This window comes from Pteropus alecto, unplaced genomic scaffold (genome assembly GCF_000325575.1).
Source record: "Pteropus alecto unplaced genomic scaffold, ASM32557v1 scaffold88, whole genome shotgun sequence".
Lineage (NCBI taxonomy): Eukaryota > Metazoa > Chordata > Mammalia > Chiroptera > Pteropodidae > Pteropus > Pteropus alecto.
This window is the reverse complement of record NW_006494611.1, coordinates 2,258,479-2,277,200: the sequence shown is the minus strand read 5'-3', so window position 1 is coordinate 2,277,200 and position 18,722 is coordinate 2,258,479. Positions and strand designations below refer to the sequence as shown.

Genomic DNA, 18,722 nt, shown 5'->3' with positions numbered 1-18,722 from the left:
CTTCATACGCTGTTGGTGGAAATATAAATTGGTACAGCCACTATGAAAAACAGTATAGAGGTTCCTCAAAAACTAAGAATTGATCTACCATAATAAGATCCAGCAATTCTTCTACTTTGTATTTACCCACAAAGACTTGAAAACCCATATCAGAAAAGATATTTGCACACCGATGTTCATAGCAGCATTATTCACAGTGGCCAGGACATGGAAGCAACCAAAGTGTCCTATGATAAATGATTGGCTAAAGAAGCTGTGGTACATATATACAATGAAAAATTATTCAGCCCTAAGAAGAGATGAAATATTGCCATTTGCAACAACGTGGATGGATCTCAAGATAATCATGCTAAGCGAAATAAGCCAGACAGAAAAAGTCGAAAACCACATAATATCACTTATATGTAGGATATAAACCTAAAAGAAACAAACAAACAGGACAAACAAACAGAGACTCATGGACAAGGACAATGAACTTGTAGCAGTTACCGGAGGGTAGCGGGGAGAGGAGAGGTAGATGGAGTAAAAGGGGTCACATATGTGGTGACAAAAAGAAATCTAACTATGGGTGGTAAACGCACAATACATATGACTTACTGTTGAATTGTACACCTGAAACTTACTGAATATCGTTAACCATAAAAAAAAAAAAGTGGACTCAAAGAAATGAGTTTACAGCATGAATGAAGTAGAAAAAAAATCAAAGATCATTAGGGAAATTTGTGGCCTTTAGGTGTATGAACTCGTTGCTTCCAGAAAAGTTTAGCGAGCTCCCTTGTGAAGAAATATTGTTGAGTAACTGAAGGGCACAGCTCCGAAACTGAAAAGTATTTGGAGTGGGGTATTCGACTTTCTTTTCTGATGTTCCTACTTCTACTCTTTATTCTTCTGACTACTTTTGTCTATTAAGAAAGAGAATGCTAAAGATATCTGCTCCTTCTTCTCAATTCCAATAGAAACAAACCCGCGTTACGATCCAAATGTTTGCATATTTTCCTTTAAGAAGTTCTTCGTCCTGTTTTCTCCTATAGTCTTTCCTGTTTCCTATTTTCAGCAGTCTCTGAGTCATCTGTAATTTTTATATCCCCTCGATAACAATACATCGATATTTGTCCCTACTTTGCAGATGGAGTCACCACATCAGAGTGTAGTGAGGGGTGCTTGAGGTTACACAATAACTCTAGGCTCAGACAGGGGTAGCCCTGGAGTTTCCAGTTTGTGGATTGGTCACTGAACTGCACTGCGAGCACACAAAGGCAGCTGCCCCCACGGCATTCTGTTGTGGACAGTTGCTAAGCTTTGCATGCATTGTGGGGATTGCTTTGTTTTCTGTAGGGCTCAGCATTTTCTTTCTCCAGGCTGGGCAGGCCTGTAGGTTTCTCCCCAGTTCTCTATCTTGCACTTTGAATATGGAAGGTAGAAGATATGCTTTAAAGAAGTTTTAAGAATCTGTGTAAACCAGAAGAGTGGGTGTTGATCGCATGTGTGTGGTCTCCATCAGCAAAGCAAGAGTTGGGGGCAATATCGTTTAGTTGTAATTAATGAATTTAGATCATGGAAGTGCTTTTGCTTTTGGTTGGGAAAAGCCGCCTAGTGACTATGTTCAACTTGGAGGAGTTAGGTGTTCTTTTATTATAAAAGAGAAGCTGAGTACTATAAAAGAGTAGTTTACCTTTCCTAAATCTTCCCCTCATCAGGTCAAAACTATCTGTGGAGTTTAATTATAATTAACGTAAACAGTGGCTAAACAATTCAAGCTGCTCTGGAAAGGAAGTTTTGGTTTTAAAATTTCATAATTATGTTGAACTGAGGACAGCGAACGACTGTTCCTATTTGCCCAGGACTGTTGAGTTAGCATTGCCAGTCTGGCATCTCAGGAAACCCCTTCCCCAGTACAGTTTTAGTCAATGAGTGTGGAAGGTTGAGGAATAAGTATAAATCCATATGGCAGCCCTCTCAAATCAGCCTGCAAGCAACACCACTTTTAGTGTTTAATGGATATGGCATAAATCATCTAGCTATACTGTCCCATCAAAGGGCGGGGTTAGGAGTGAAAGAAATAAGAAGCATATATGAAGTTCACAGCTGAGGGGCAGAGGCTCACTTAGAGACTGAGACCCATTTATAAGACTACAGAACCGTTTTTAAACATCTCACTGCTGGTTTTCAACATCATAATAAAAGTATACAGATTGGAAAGGAGATATAAAACTATCTTTGTTTGCAGATGACAGGATTATTTATGTAAAATCCAAAAGAATCAACCAAGAAAACCTCCTAGAACTAATGAGTGATTATAGCAGGGTTGCAGGATACAAGATTAATCCATAACGGTCTGGATAAGAGAATGAAGTTGAAGGTAATGAGATAAGTAGCACTGGAGCAAGATGCTAAGTTTGGTTTTGAACATATTGAATCATCAGACTGAAAACATCCAGGGAACAGTTGGTCTGATGCTTGGAAGAGCACACAGGAAGTCTAAGAGCGTTGAAAGGACAGCAGAGGGCCACATACGGAGGAGGAAGAAAGTGGGAGCAGGGCCCTGCGAGGGGCAGTTGTGGCAGAAGTAGTACCTCATGCTACTGCATTCAGGAAAGTAATCGAAGGTGTCCTTGGATGGATGACCTTGATCCTAAATAAAATCCACATCATTCAACAGGGCTGTGAAGGCCTTCTGGTAAGTTTTATAGGTATATCTTTTCTTAATACAACACAAATCATGCTTGCTTGTTTTTGTCTCTATGTAGTTCTTTCCACCTGACTTCCAATCTCTGTAGGGGATGAACATCAGGATAGGTGACATCCCCTACATCTTATTCTTTAGGATCTCCTTTTGCATACTTACTTACTAGAGACAATGATGACTTTTAATTGATCTCATACTTCCAGGGATCCTAGCATTTGTTTTGTCGCAACAGCAGTTTTATGATAAATGCAAGCAGCAGTACTAGGGCTTAGAAAAGACAGAGGGCTGTTCTCACCTAGAAGTTCATTACCATATTTTTTTCTAGGCAGTAACAATTGAAACAACCGGCATAATATTCGCTGCCTGTCAGAGTGGTTCTTTTGACAAATTATAAGGTGTGGTTAAGACAAGGATTGCTAAATAAGTAATTTGTGAGTAGAAAAAACAAAGATCACACTCAATGTCAATCCTTCTGTGACAGGACCTATTATAGCAACTCCATGTCATAGTTATGGAAAAAGAACTTCACTGATTCATTAGTTTATTAATAGAAAACCTTGCTGTTAAATAGCTACACTGTATGTACCAGGAAATGTTTGCCACACGGGAGAGAGAGAAATCTTACATTCTAATGCTTCTTTTTCCTCAAAGAAGAAGATAATGCTGAGCACACGGTGCTGGTGAACACCTGCAGTGGATTGGTCTTTGTGCTGCTTCCAAGCTGCAGTCAACTTAGAACTATTAAACCTTTCAGTGAAAAGCCACATATGCTGTATCCCTTGTATGTAATTTTGTAACTAAAATAAAACATATACTACAAAATGCCCTTTTATCTTCTTCCTTTGAAAATATGGAGTTATGGCAAAAAGTACAAATCTTAAAGGAATAAGGACCAAACAACATTTAAAAATGTATTTTATTGTAATTTATTGAACATTCAATATATAATATGGTAATTTTTCTGGGATTTAACCCTAGGATATAATCGTTGCTGGTGTTTAGCAAAAGTCTCCACTCATGAAATGCTTTACTGAATAAAAACACAATACCGAATAAAATGAATTCAAATATAATTTTTAAATTATTTAAAAGTTTATTCTATTCAGTCTAATGACTAACACAATAAAGGCAGATCACTAGTTGAATTGGCTGCTTATATACAGGACATAATTTTCAGTCCACAAATATTTCTTTAAATGATAGAGAACACTCAATATAACAGGTTTTACAGAACTAGAAAATAAATTTCTAAGAAAGATTTTTATAGTCTCATCTTTCATACACAATCCCAATAGTCTAACTTGAAAGAGGAAAGTCAACGATTTTCCTCAAAAGAGCTTGTGACTCAAGTCACTTTGTTATCAAAATCTGTATTTTTGATCTGTTATGTGTACTCAGATAAGATTCAAATATTCCCAAAGAAAGAAGCACAATGCATGTTGCAGTCACCTATTCAGCAACAGTGAACACTACATTCACTATATCACCAAAGGAATAAAATAAAGTCAGCCACATTCATTGAAATTTCTTCCACTATAGTATGGTAGAAAGTCTCAGTGAAGAATCCTTTGTCTTCTTCAATGCTTATGGCCATTGCTTTCCTCCTACTGCCAATTCTGAACAAAAGAAAAATTACTAATCAGAATATTACTTACCAAATACTATAGGAAGCACTAACAATATGAGCTACTTGTTATCTATCAATGGCTATTTATTTGCCAAGATTATACCTAGAGTACTTGTAATTAGAGGAGTAGATGCTAATCATAATATCTAGGACAAAAGAAATGATGTCTTTTGTAGTTAGTGCAAAAGAATTCATTTGGTTGCAAGACTGGATTCTATCAGGTATCTTGAACATTATTATTTATAAAGCAGATGACAGTTTTAGTTTGGGGCAGTTAAATGAAATCAAAGTGGGCCAAGAGCAGGTGTCAGCCTGGGACAGATAGGAACACCAGGAGCAAAGCAAAAAGAACAGTTATGTAATTCCTTTTGACACACTTTTGGAACTATAAACTGCAAATATAAACTCTGGAATGTTAACTATTATTTAAGACTATGCTGTCCAATACAATAGCCACTAGCCACACGTGGCTATTTAAGTTGAAATTAATTAAAATTAAATAAAAAAGAAAATTTGGTTTTTTAGTTGCATTAACTAAATTTCAGTAGCCACACATGGCCCATTGCTACTGTGTTGGGCAGCACAGATATAGAACATTTCCGTCACTGCAGAGAGTTCTATTGGACAGACTTGATCGAGGACTTAAAACTTGTTCCAGTGTGAGGAAGCAAACCTCCAAAAACTTGTTATGGTCACCTGCATTTATCACTGTTTTCTGACATTTTGCACATTGCAACACAAATGACTGAGATATGTTTGCCACCATAGCTCTCCACCAAAATACATAATACAACCAATCAAAAATGGCTGGAGCAACTTAAAACACCAAATAACCAGGACGAGAGAAAAACAAATATGGAAATACTGATTCCCTCTTTATCCAAATGACACACTGCTTCACTTATGAATGTTCGTTCTACATCCGGCCAGTGCCATTTCTGAGCGCCACCTTCTCACCTATTCTTATCAGCTACTATGTTTTCTTTTTTTTTTCAAAACAAGGTTATTTTTACATTAGTAGCGAGACATTGTTCAATTTATTTAGTGATAAAGCCACTATACCTATACCAGGGTATAAAGTCCTACCAGAAAATAACAGAAAATTTCTGTTATAGAGGAATCATCAAGAAAGCACAAGAAATGGGCAACATGGCTAAAAAAAGATTCATGTGTAAGCCAAGGCAATCAGATATAAAAGCGTTACTGATTTTCCTTTGAATATCAACTGATTAAAGTCCAAAACCTGGACTTCTTATTTCACATTTGCTTTCCCACTGTGTTTTGATCAACCATGAATCTTCTCAAAGTACAATTTAATACATCTTATCACATTACTAGGCGATAAGATTATTTTCCTGATTCATTTATCTGATTTTCAAGGTAGGCAGGTTGGCAAAACCACACTTGAAAAGCAATACATGACTTTAATTCACTGGAATAAAAGTAGGGAATTCAATGAAGAGGACATATATTCAACTAAGAATATAGTTTTCATCATCGTTTATAACCATAACACTAGTTGTACATAAAAATCAGGAGACTGAGGTACAATAGTATATGTTCACATTTTGATTCAAAAGCTATAGTCTTCTAGGCCACAAAACAGTAATGACTTGCATAGACAGCATACAGTTCACTGCAGAGTATGGTTTTTATTCTCCCACATAGTGTGAGCTGACGAAGACAACTAAAAATCTTCCTCTCAAAACCAGCTTTTGGGAGATAAATATTGTAATTAAACAAGGAATTGAATTCCCAATAAGTCAGTAGTAACCTAAATGCAGTTTGTTCCTTATCTAAATTCCCTCTTGATAATGTCTCTTTCTGTCACCACTTACGAAATATTAACAAGACTTAATGCTCAAGAGTCACGTCAGTGTTTAAATGGTAAACATGTGTGAGACCATGCATCCCTGGTGGCTGCAGCACCATGGCCCACAGGGCTAGAATGGAAACAGTTTTATTCTGAGTAGGGGGCAAAGACAATGCAGCGCTTCACAGCTACACTGTAATTAGTTCCTGCCTCAGTTTATCAAGAAAATAATTAGATCGTAACAGTGGCTTAATTAGCAGTGCTGGGTAAGAACCACTCTTATCTCATCAGAAATTGAAATTCCTGGCACATATTTTTCTCAGAAGCCAGCTACACTTTGTCTTGTGTTCTGAAAAAGAACAGCCTGTGTACTGGTGGGCCTCTCACGTGTCACAAAGAACCTACAATTTCCTTCCCTACAGTATTTCAGAGAGGAAAATGTTAGTTCATATCAGAGTCTCAATAAAAAGCCATTTGATTTCTAACTCTCATCCTTACCATCGTAAGAGACCAGTTATAAATTCATTCTATTAATTCTGTTTAAATACAGATATTATTGTACTAGTCTTAAAACAAAGGACTTAAGAAAGAGGTTCATCTTAGTTTTTCTACTATCTGGTATAGCTGTTTATCTTTTTGTGTCTACTCTGCTAGCTTTATTACAATTACTTAGACATGATACTAGTTTCTGCCATTTAAGCATAGAGCTTAAATAAGGTTAAAAAAAATCTGGCTATAATTTTTAGGTATACCAATTAGAAAAAACATTACCCACTTTCAAAATTATTATAAAATATTGATCCTTTCAAGGGTCCATTCTTCCTTCTTCACCAGAATTTAAAAATGGATCTCTCATGAACTTTCTGATGTCTTACAGCAGATCGACTGGCACTGAGGCAGAAAGCAACACAACCTTAAAAGACAGACAATGACTAACTATGTTAACACGTCAATTAAGTAGATGTAACAGTTTCCATAATAATACTTGGAGACATGATGTTTGAGACCAAGCGTCCCTGTCTTACTATAGAAATGAGCAGACAGAGATTGTAGGAAACAATTGCTTTCAGCAGGGGAAAGGACAATATAGCACTTCACAGCTATACTGTAACAATTAACCCAACCCGCCATCTTCCAACAACAACAACAACGAAATAATAATAATGTGCACACCTGAATACTTGTATTTAATTTATGGTATTTCTCAAGGATTTGATCCCGAATTCCGTGGTTCAACATATTTCTGCTTTATTCAAAACAAGCATCTTGATCCATTTTGGAAAGTAAAAGAAAAAAAAAATCTTGCTTACACTTGGGTTGCGCATAGAGACTTAGTCCCAAAGACAACGGAACAAGACAGGTAAGAGGAACTTCACAGTGGAGAAACCTCACGACTACTACCTCAGCAGGTAATCAAGGTCAATATCAACAATCATATCACTTGATATAACGAGATGAAAATGGCACTTTACCTCTGTGGTCTTCCTCCCCCAAAAACCATAACCCCTGTCCAACCTTAAGGAAAACGACAGATTTCAATACTAGGGTATTCTACTACTGGACCAATATTCCTCAAAAAGTTCAAGGTCATCAAAAACAAGACAAATTTAAGAAACTGTTACAGCCAAGAGGGGACAAGACATTTAAATGTAATATAGCATCCTTGGGTGGGATCCTGGAACAGAAAAAGAGAGTAGGTAAAGACTAAGGACATCTGAATAAACTCTGGACTTTAGTGCATAACAATGTACCGATGTTGGTTCATTAATTCATTAATTTTAACAAATACACTGTACTAATTTAAGATGTTAATAATATGGGAACTGAGTGCAAGGTATATGGGAACTCTCAGTACTATTCTCTCGATTTTTCTGTAAACCTAAAGCCATTCTAAAAAATAAGTCTATTAAAGTCTTAGTATCACCTCAAAATATTCATGCATGGCAATTGGCTTAAACAATTAGGTTAATTATTTTTTCTTTCCCATACCCCAAATATCACTAGTTAAAAAATGCCTTAGATAAAATATGGCAATGTGTATAAAGATGTCCACCATTTAACACACCATGTGCCCTCTGGAGCATCAATAACTAGTATGTGCTGCGATGGCCAGCATTCTTTGCCTTTCATTTTGAAAACCGATTCCACAATACAGGCATGACAAGTTGCTCCCAGATACTATTCAAGTGCCAGAATTATCTTTTGGATCTAAGTCAAAAGCTTGAATTATTATGTTGTAGAAATAAAGGCTCTATCAAATGACTTCTGAAGAACATGGCTAAATGCTGAATTGTTCATGTTTAGTTTAAAATTCTGGTCTGCAAACAGCCTTTACAAAGCACAAAATCGCTTCCACGTTTACAACCAATCAAACTGCTTCATTGATAAAATCCCTTTAGGTGTCTCATTTTTAATTAGATTTTGGTGCCTTTTCAAACGTGGAATTCTCACTTTCCTAAAGATATCAGCTAGATAATTAAAGAACCAAAACAAACATTGCCGTCATTATTCTTCTGTGTGAAGACATGTATTTACTGAAATGAGTTTTGCCTTTGCAGCTCCAAGACAAATTGTTCTTATATATATTCGCTGCTTATCATTCACTTTAAAAATCTTTTCAATAGGAATCTGACATATACAGCCTTGATCTTAGTAAAGCCTACAGCTTTGTTAAGAAAAGCTTGATTTCAGAGCTAATATAGCAGTGAGCTTTGAAAACAGAGTCAGGGCCCAGGGCAGGCTGCCCTAAATATCCCACAATGCCATATTGATTACTTTGAATTAAAGTTGCTTGACAAACAGCTGGTGCAAGAAGGGTACATTAGCTCTTGTCTCCTTGGATGCAGGAAATAAATCTCCATTGTGAAAGGTGCCCTCCTTGCTGCTTGGGGCCTAAGGGAGACATTGCTATTTGCTAGAGACATTGCTATTTGCTAGAGACACGCTTATTGCTAGAGTTAAGGAATCCGTTCAAAAAGCTTATATAAATGAACCTTGTTACTCCTTTCCTAATTTAGTACCCAAGCCCCAACTTTGCGTTCCTCACTAACGAGCACCCAAACCTAAGTGTCTCTGTCCTCTCAATTCTTCACAAACATATTGTTTCTTTATCTAAAAAGTACAAAAAGCTGGCTGGTTCATCATTTCTTGAAGCATCATGGATGATTTCCTATGCACACATTAAATTGCTTTTTCTCCTGTTAGTCTGGTCTTGTGTCAATTTTATTATTAGTCCAGCCATAAGAACTCAAGGATAGAGAGGAGAATTTTCCCCTCCCTACAATAGCATGCAACAGATGTATCACAAACAACAGAGATTCCAACTAATTACATGCCAATGCAGTTTTCATGTTGCAAAACTGCATTTAAACTTAACAACAATAACACAAAGGGCATGGATCCTGTCTCCCCTGAAACAAAGCTACAGTTCTTAGTCTGTTGAGATGCAGTCCTACGAACCATATCTACAAACCTAGTTACTGTTTAATTTGAAACAAAAACTCTGTGCATGCATGAACAATGATTACAAAGAAAGTTCTCAATGGACTACTTTATATTGTTTGTTCAGGCCCAAGAATGAGACTCAGAGATGCCTGGCAGAAAATTTATCTGGCTGAGGCCCTTTGAGGGGAATTTCATCTTGTAATATTGAAAGATTCTTGTGTTTTCACTTCCAGCCTAAAACTCTGGGAGGACTGACAGGAGGCATAAGAAGTCGATGTGGTGTGCAGTCTGACCATCTTGGAAGAGGAAGTACAACACAGTCTCTAATGAATGGGAAAATACCATTTTCAGGAAAAATGCTTATAGGGCACGTGTTCTACTGAACTACTATGGGCTGGCAGGACTCAAAACTGAATTATGGTGTGACAAGGGGCCACAAAGTAGTGGGGTGGAAACAAGTGACCGGCTCATGGTTGGAGAGCACTAAGTGCTTAGTAATGAGTAATAAGTCTTGTCACTTACCATTCAGAATGCTCCCACAAAACAGACTGCACACAACACGCAAGACTGCTATACTGGGAGGGGATTGGAACAGATGACTTCAAAGCAGCTTCTTTCCAAATTTAAGATTTGAATTTTATATCTTGATATGAGGAATGAGAAATGTACAGGATAACCCAAGGCCACCCCGATAAACAGGACCAAAAGTAACACCAGTTGTGTGAACCTGAAAGAGATGTATTTATTTATTTAATAACTTTCTAGGTACTAGACACAGCAGGAAAACAAAATAAAGTCCTTGCCGTCACAGAGCTTACCTTCGAGTGAAGAAGACAGACAGTAAATATGTAAATAAGAGTCCTATTTTAAATAGATAGCCAAGGAAGGACTCCCTGAATTGGTGACAACTGAGCAGAGCCCTGAGTAAAGTCTCATTCCTGGATGTAAAAAGGGAGAGAGAGAGAAAGAGAGAGAGAGAGAGAGAGAGAGAGAGAGAATAATAGTTAATTTAAATAAATCTCATTTACTAGAAATTTCTAATAAACTCAGTATTACATTTTTATGTATCAAATGTAAGAAGATAAAAGGAAAAGCCAACTTTATATGCTTCATCGAGAAATGCTGCTCATTTCAGAAACTGTCAGAAATAATGGTTTTGCATTATTTCCACAAATTCTAGATCTTACTCAGAGTAATTATGTATATTTGTCACTTATACCTATGTAATTAATTGCATGACCATGTGCCCATTTTTAGAAATATGCTGATACGAAAACTTTCAATGATTCTTCATAAATTGAAGCTCATATACAATTTAAAAGAAATCGATTCCTTGAAAACCATTGACTACCAAAAATAATATAACATAGGTAATCTGAATAGTCCTATAACCATTTAAAAAAAATCTGTAATGAAAAAGCTTCCAAAAAAGAAATCTTCACTGAAGAATTCTACCACTTAAAGAATTAACATCAATTTTATACAATCTCTTCCAGAAAATAAAAGAGGAGGAAAGTTTCCAACTCATTTGTGAGGGTGGTATTACCCTGTTGCCAAATATAGACAAAGACAGTACAAATAAAAAGGAAGGAAGGAAGGAAGGAAGGAAGGAAGGAAGGAAGGAAGGAAGGAAGGAAGAAAAAAAAAGAAAGAAAACTAGAGACCAATATCTCTCAACGAGTGTTGGCAAAGATGTGGGGAAATTGGAATCCTCTTACATTGCACTGCTGATGGGAATGTAAAATGGTGCAGCCACTTTGAAAAACAGTTTGGCAGTTCTTCAAAAAATCAGTCACTCTATGACGAGCAATCCTATTCTTACATGTAGATCTAAAAAAAAAAAAAAAAAATAGTGAAACCATATGTCCATACAAAAACTTGTTAAGTGTTCAAAGAAGCATTTATTCATAATGGTCAGACATGAAAATACAACCCAAATGTCCATCAACCGAAAAATGGATAAAAAAAATAATATAGCTGTACAGTGGTATAATAGTCAGCCATAAAAGGAATGAAATATACATGCTACGATGTGGATAAACCTGGAAAATATTAGGCCAAGTGAAAGAAGCCAGGCAAAAGGACCACATATTGTATGATTCCATTTATATGAAGTATCTAGAAAAGGCAAATCCATAGACAGAAAGTAGATTAGTGGTCACCAGAGGCTGAGGAAAGGGAAGAATGGGAAGTAACTGCTAACAGGTATGAGGTTTCTTCTTGCAGTGATGAAAATGTTCTGGAAATAAATAGTGAAGATGTTTGAACCTTGTGAATATACTGAAAACCACTAAATTGTACATCTTAGGGTAAATTTTGTGGTATGTGAATTATATCCCAATAAAAAATAATGTTTTTAAAAAGATAAGAGAGAAGTAGGAAGACCATGGAGAATGTTAAAGCATTTGACCAGGCAAGGGACGATGGTGGTTGCATGGTGTTGGGCATAAAGAAGTAATTAGATTTAAAAAATGTGTAGGCAATATAATTACTAGCACTTGTTGATTGCTTTGATGTGGGTGGAGCAAGACTGGGAAAGGAAAGGGAGAGATGTTCAAAGACTCCCAAATTTCTGGCATTAACTTTTTGAGCAATGATGCTATAATCTACTGAGTTACGAGAGTCTGCAGGAAAAGCAGGATTAGTACAAGATGGTAAGTTTAATTTCAAATATCTTGAGTCTGGGGTACCTGTAGCACATCAAGTGAAGATGATGAACAGGAAGCTGAATACACATTCATGATGCTCAAAAGAAAACCTAAGTTAGAAATAGAAATTTAAGGTTTCCAACAAAGATACAGAAGATGAGATCCAGAGTGTACAGTGAGAAGGTCTCTCTTCCAACCTTAAGTGTTGAGGAATTCCAACATCTAAGGGTCTGGTAATCCAGCAAGAGACTGAGAAAGAGAGGAGAAAAGAGTAAAAGGAAAACTAGACTTATAAGGGGCCGTGGGAGCCTGGAGAAGAATTTATTTCTAAAAGGAGGGAGTAATCTCTAGAAGGGGTTGGCAACCTTTTTCTGTAAAGGACCTGACAGTAAATATTTTAGGCTTTGAGGATATAGAATCTCTGTCACATATGGTCTTTGTTTTTCTTTTATAACTCCTTAAAAATGTAAAACCCATTCTTAGCTCACAAGCCATATTAAAACAATCTGAAGCTGGATTTGGTCCACATGCTGTAGTTTGCCTGAACACTGGTTAACAGTGTTAAATGCTGCTAAGAGGTCAAAAGTCCACTGGGTTTAGGGACAAGGAAGTTATTGGTGACCTCAGCAGAAACAGTTTTAGTAGAGGGGTGAGGACAGACCACAGTAGGAGTGAGCTGAGAAGAGAATGGGAAGTAAAGAAATAGAAACAGCAGGGCAGACAATTCTTAAAAATTGATTATAAATGAGAGAAGAAAGTGTTAGGTATGGGGAAGAGTGGAGACATTGTTACCCGAAGGAGGGAGACTGCAGAATATTTAAATATTGGTGGAAAGAATTTAGTAAAGAGGGAGTGGTTACCCATGTAGGTGACAGAAGAGATAACTGGTGGTAGAGATCCCTGAGGTGGTGAGAGGGGAAGAAGGGACTTTTATGGAAGTTGGATGGATAGAGATGAAGGTGGGTGGGTGGATATGCTGGCAGGAAGCTCAGAAGCTCAGGTATTGTATTTTCTAAATAACATTGAGATCCTTCCTTGAGAATGGCTTGTTAGAAGTTTGAAGAGAATAAAGAGGGTTTGAAACGGCAGTAGCATAAAATGGAAGAATGAGGTAGCCAGAGAAACACTGGGGCCTGCTGCATAGTGCTGAAAGCCCAGGTGAAGTTGACTGTACCATGAATTAATTTTAGTACAAGTCTTCCCAGAGTACAACTTTCTCCAGCTCCTCTAGGAGGCATCCTACAGGCACAAAGAAGACAAACAGTTGGATTCATCTGTGGTTAAGTTTTCCCTGGTGGATAATAGATAGCAATAATGGATAGCATTTATAAATTTGGGGAGTGCGGGACTAGGTTTTTGTTAGTTATATTACAAATAAACCAAGGTTCGGATATGTTAAATAACTTGTTTATGATCACTTGAGTAATAAATAGTAGATGTTAAGATTAGAACTTGAATCTTTAAAATCCCATATACCTTTCTAAGTGGTTAAAAGTTTTTATAGTATTTTGGAGGAAAAAAGGGAAAAGTTCCTAAGAGGAATTTTAGGGAATAGTTTGTAAGTAAACTACTTTAACACTGTAAACACCAAGGAAATAAAACAATATACAAAGAAATATAAAACATCTACAAAGCTTGATCTTTAGTTTTTAAAACATACTCAGTCTACTTCACTAGAAATAGCCACTGACTGTGAACTCATTTTCTGGCTTTAACCATCACCCTGTCATTTTCTCTCCCTTGATATCTGGTAATGTTTCTTCCTGTTTATAACACAATGAAAAGGAAAATCACATAAATCATACATGGGGAGAATGACTGAGACTGATACATAAATATATGATTATATTAACCCAGCTTACAGCTATCTGATTTAGTAAATCACTATATTATGGTTTAAAATATCTGCTTTAACTATTAATGAACAGTACATTCCTTTTCACCGAAACTCAGGATGTCCATAATATTCTTAATTGCTTGGCTTTTTTCAATGTAAAATTTAAAAATTTTAAATTAATTATCTAATGATTTAGGCCAAAGATTCACACTAACTAACGGTCAAATTATTATAGCTAATAATAGCTAAAATTAATTTAGTGCTTTCAATGTTCCAGGCACTTGGTAAGGATTTAATACAACAGTGGGTACAATTATTATCACTTCTCTTTTAAAGTAGAAACTGAGACCCAGAGAGATTATGTAACTTGTCTACTGCCATCAAAGTGATAGAACTAGGCTTTGAACTCAGCCGTGTCCCATTCCAGAATTTGAACTCTTAGCTTCTATACAATACTTCTTTAATCCCTACCTGGACAGGGATGTATAGATCTCTTGTAATACATATGAATATAACCTTCTCCACTGACATCAAAGCCAAATGATATGACATTGTGATTTAATATATAAAATGTGCTTTCAACATCATATAGAAAATAAATATTCCTTGACAGTTTAATGCAGTTATTTCTTTCCAAAAACATAAGGCAAATGCCACAGTGGAGAACTTGAATCTAAAACAACTCTCCAACCCCTCTGAAAGATCAATTTGCTTTTGCTAACTAGATTCATTCTAACAATGAGAAAGAACTTCCCAGAGTCTTTCTTCAAACTGAACACTTGATAAAGGACAACAGGTCTGAAACGAGCTTTTAAGGTGTCCTGGCCCTAATACTTACTAGTTTTGTAACCCTGGGCAAGTCCCTTTGGGTTTCATCCTGACATGGGTTCTCATGACACTCCCCAAGTAGGGAGTGCTATGAAAGCACACTGTAAATGTTTAGGAAGTGCAGAAGTGTTACTCTTGCCTAGGGTTGCCAGATAAAAAATAGTGCCCAATTAAATTTCAGACAAATAACATATAACATTTTATATCTTAATTTTATTTTATATGGGGGACATATTTATACTGGTAAATTATTTGTTGTTTATCTGAAATTTAATCTTAATTAGCACCCTGTATTTTTATTGCTAAATCTGGCAAGCTATCCTTGCCTCCACGGCGAGGGATGCATAAAGGACAGCAGGCCCAGGGCCATTCCCCTCACCTCCTAAATGGTGAAACCGAGGCAAACGGCGGCCTGAAGGAGGAACGTAGAGAGCGGGGAAGAGAAGGGACGGGTGTAGGACTCTCTCTCGGAGATAGAACTGAAAGCAGATTCTTTTCCCTTGTCTTCCTCCTCCCCCTCGACCCTCGGGTACCCCTGCATCTCCTACTGCTCAGGAAGGCCAAGCACCCCACGCCCCGCCGCAGGGTAGGAACGCCCCCTCTACCCCGCCCCGTTACCTTGGCGGCGGCGGCGGCTGCAGCAGTAGCAGCAGCAGCAGGCTCAGTCCACGCCGCCACCGGTTCCTCTCAGTCGCCACCAGCAGCACCGACACCACAGAAGCGGCTGCCACGTCCCTGGAGCCCGGCCGCTAATCGATGTGCGGCTGTGCCTCAGAGGTCATCCCAGCCGTCTTTCCATTCAGTCCCTCCATCCCTTACAGAAGCCTCTTGTCCTCCTCTGGCCACCGTCCAGGTCAGAACCAAGAAATAGGCCAATCCGAGAGGCATTTGGGAGGGCGCGTCATGGCTAAAACCAATCAAAGGAGCGAGCAGGGTTTTCGTGGCGATTGGCCTGTCGGGCTGCGTGCCTGCAGGGGTGTGGTCCCTGCTTCCTCTGCCCGGTGGGCTGGGCTCCAACTCCGGAGGGCTTTGCTCTGTCCTCAGTCTCCTTGGCAACATAGGTGCTGGATCCATGGGTCTTCCTGGGGGTTTGTGGGTTCGTGGGTTCCAGAGCGCGGAACCCTTCATGACCTTTAATCTTCTGAGCCTCCGAGTGCAGATGGTACCTGTGTAGAATATTAAGAGGTTGTGGGGTAAGAATACAAAATTTCATAACATTTTCAAAAATGTGAAAAACATGTATTTAAAAAATCCTCTTCTTATCTCAAAACCTAAATTACAGAATTTTTAATAGGCTTAATTTTTTCTATAATGCTATTTTTAAGAATTGAGTATAATTGACATATCACATTGTGTAAGTTTAAGGTGTACGATGTGTTGATTTGTTACATTTATGTACTGCAATAAGACTATCATAGCTAACAGTTCTATTGTGTCACATAATTATTCTTTTTTGTGGTAAGAACATTTAAGATTTAGTCTCTTTGTACCTTTGAAGTATATAATACAGTATTGTTGACTATAATCACTATGCAGTGCATTAAATCTCCAGAACTTACTCAACTTCTAGTTGCAAGTTTGTAGACTTTATTATTTTTTTTTACAGCAGTTTAGTTCACAACAAAATTGAGCAGAAGATCCAGAGATATCCGGTGTATCTCCTTGTCCCCACACATGCATAGCCTCCTCCATTTTCAACATCCCCCACCAAAGTGGTACACTTGCTATAATTAATGAACCTACATTAATTTACTGTAATCACTGGAAGCCCATAGCTTATATTGGCGTTCACGCGTGGTGTTGTACTTTTATGGGTTTGGACAAAATTTTCATGATCTGTGTCTACGATTATAATATCACAAAGAGTAGTTTAACTGCTCTAAAAATCTAATCTAAAAATCCTCTGTGCTCTGCCTATTCATTCCTCCCAACCCCATAACCGCTGGCAACCGCTGATCTTTTTATTGTCTTCATAGTTTTGCCTTTTCCAGAATGTCATATAGTAGGAATCATACAGTAGGCAGCCTTTTTTCATATTGGCTTCTTTCACTTGGTAATATGTACTTAAGTTTTCTCTATGTCTTTTCAAAGCTTAATAGCTCATTTCTTTCTAGTGCTGAATACTATTTCATTGTCTGGATGTACCACAGTTTATTTGTCCATTCATCTGCTGGAGGACATCTTGGTTGCTTCCAAGTTTTGGCAATTATGAATAAAACTGCTATAAACATCCATGTGTAGGTTTTTGTGTGGACATAAATTTCCAACTCTTGGATAAATACAAAGGAGCACCATTGTTGAATCATATGCTAAGAGTATATTTAGTTTTGTAAAGATCAGCCAAACATTTTTTATTCCCACCTACAATGAATGAGAGTTCTTAGTGCTCCACATCCCTGCCAGTGTTTGTTATCATCAGTATCTCAGATTTTGGCCATTCTAATGGATGTGTATTGATATGTCATTGTTGTTTTAGTGTGCACTTCCCAGATATATGATTTGAAGCATCTTTTCATATGCTTATTTGCCATCTGTATATCTTCTTTGGTGAAGTGTCTGTTAAGGTCTTTGTTTCATTTTTAGGTTGTTTTCTTACTGTTGAGTTTTATGGATTCTTTGTATATTTTAGATAATAGTTCTTTAGCAGATGTCTTTTGTAAATATTTTCTCTGAGTCTCTAGCTTCTTTTTTCATTCTCTTGATGGTATCTTCATACAGCAGAAAAATCTTAATTTTAATGAAGTCCAGCTTATCAATTCTTTCGTGGGTCGTATTTTGGTGTTGTAACTAGAACATCTTCATCAAACCCTAGGTCATAGATTTTTCTCCTATGTTAACTTATAGGAATTTCATAGTTTTATACTTTAAATTTAGGTCTAAGATCCATTTTAAGTTAATTTTTGTAAAGATTGTAAGGTCTGTGTCTAGATTCTTCTTCGTGTCTGTGCGCGCGCGCACGTGCATGTTGTTCCAGCACCATTTGTTGAAAAGACTATCTTTACTCCACTGAATTGCCTTTGCTCCTTTGTCAGAGGTCGATTAATGTATTTATGTGGGTTTATTTATAGGCTTTCTATTCTTTTCGATTAATCTATTTGTCTAGTCAGTTGCCAATACCACGGTGTCTTACGAAAGCTTTATAGTAAATCAGTCTCAAAGTTGGGTAGTGTTGGTCCAATATTGTTCTTCAGTTTTGTGTGTGTTGGTTATTCTGGGTCTTTGTTCACTCCATACAAACTTTAGAATCAGTTTTTCAATATCTGCAAAGTAACTTGCTGGAATTTTGATTTAGATTACTTTGAATCTATAGATCAAGTTGGAAGAACTTGAGGGCCTGGTAGAGCTCGTGGAGGTAAAATTCACAATAATCAAGGCAGAATGGTATTGGTGAAAGAATAGACAAATAGATCAATTGAATAGAATAAAATGCCCAGATATAGAACCACACAAATATGGTCAATTGATCTTTGACAAAGGAACAAAGGCAATTCAGGTTGGTTTTAGGAGACAAAAGATGGCAGTGGAACAACCATCAGAATGGTGTGAGCTCAGGTGACTTTTTCACTTCTTGGGTTCACCTATCCAAGTCATTTGTGCAGTAGGTGGCACGTGGTGTGACCCCCTTAGACAAAGATCCCAGTCTGGTCCTGCATATTAGAACGGTTGGGCTCCCAACTCAGGGTTATCCTGTCAGCTAGCACTGGAGGAAACACCATCGCAATGTTGAGGCAGGTACAACCTCTGTAAAATGAGAGGCTTTGACTGAGGGACAGTCTCTCACTCTTCGCTTCTTCCGGGGCAGTGAGGTTTACAGAGATGAATAAAGTATTTTCCCTGCC

General features: G+C 37.4%; 1 long non-coding RNA gene and 3 other non-coding genes across 7 annotated transcripts; all 4 read right to left on the bottom strand.

The window, feature by feature from the left end:
- Positions 1-3,756: 3,756 nt before the first annotated feature.
- On the bottom strand, positions 3,757-15,873 carry LOC112474106. Of its 4 annotated transcripts, none has more exons than XR_003044282.1 (6): positions 15,502-15,873; positions 11,289-11,400; positions 10,093-10,297; positions 7,300-7,391; positions 6,902-7,039; positions 3,757-4,302 (listed from the first exon to the last, which is right to left on the bottom strand). It is a non-coding gene; the product is annotated as an uncharacterized LOC112474106 (long non-coding RNA). The 4 variants fall into 4 exon arrangements; XR_003044285.1 differs by having other exon boundaries at positions 6,902-7,017; XR_003044283.1 differs by lacking the exon at positions 7,300-7,391.
- On the bottom strand, positions 6,207-6,338 carry LOC112474245. The gene has a single exon (XR_003044307.1). It is a non-coding gene; the product is annotated as a small nucleolar RNA SNORA63 (small nucleolar RNA).
- LOC112474253 lies at positions 6,678-6,845 on the bottom strand. The gene has a single exon (XR_003044313.1). It is a non-coding gene; the product is annotated as a small nucleolar RNA SNORA81 (small nucleolar RNA).
- Positions 7,123-7,252, bottom strand: LOC112474246. Its single transcript, XR_003044308.1, has one exon. It is a non-coding gene; the product is annotated as a small nucleolar RNA SNORA63 (small nucleolar RNA).
- Positions 15,874-18,722: the final 2,849 nt, after the last annotated feature.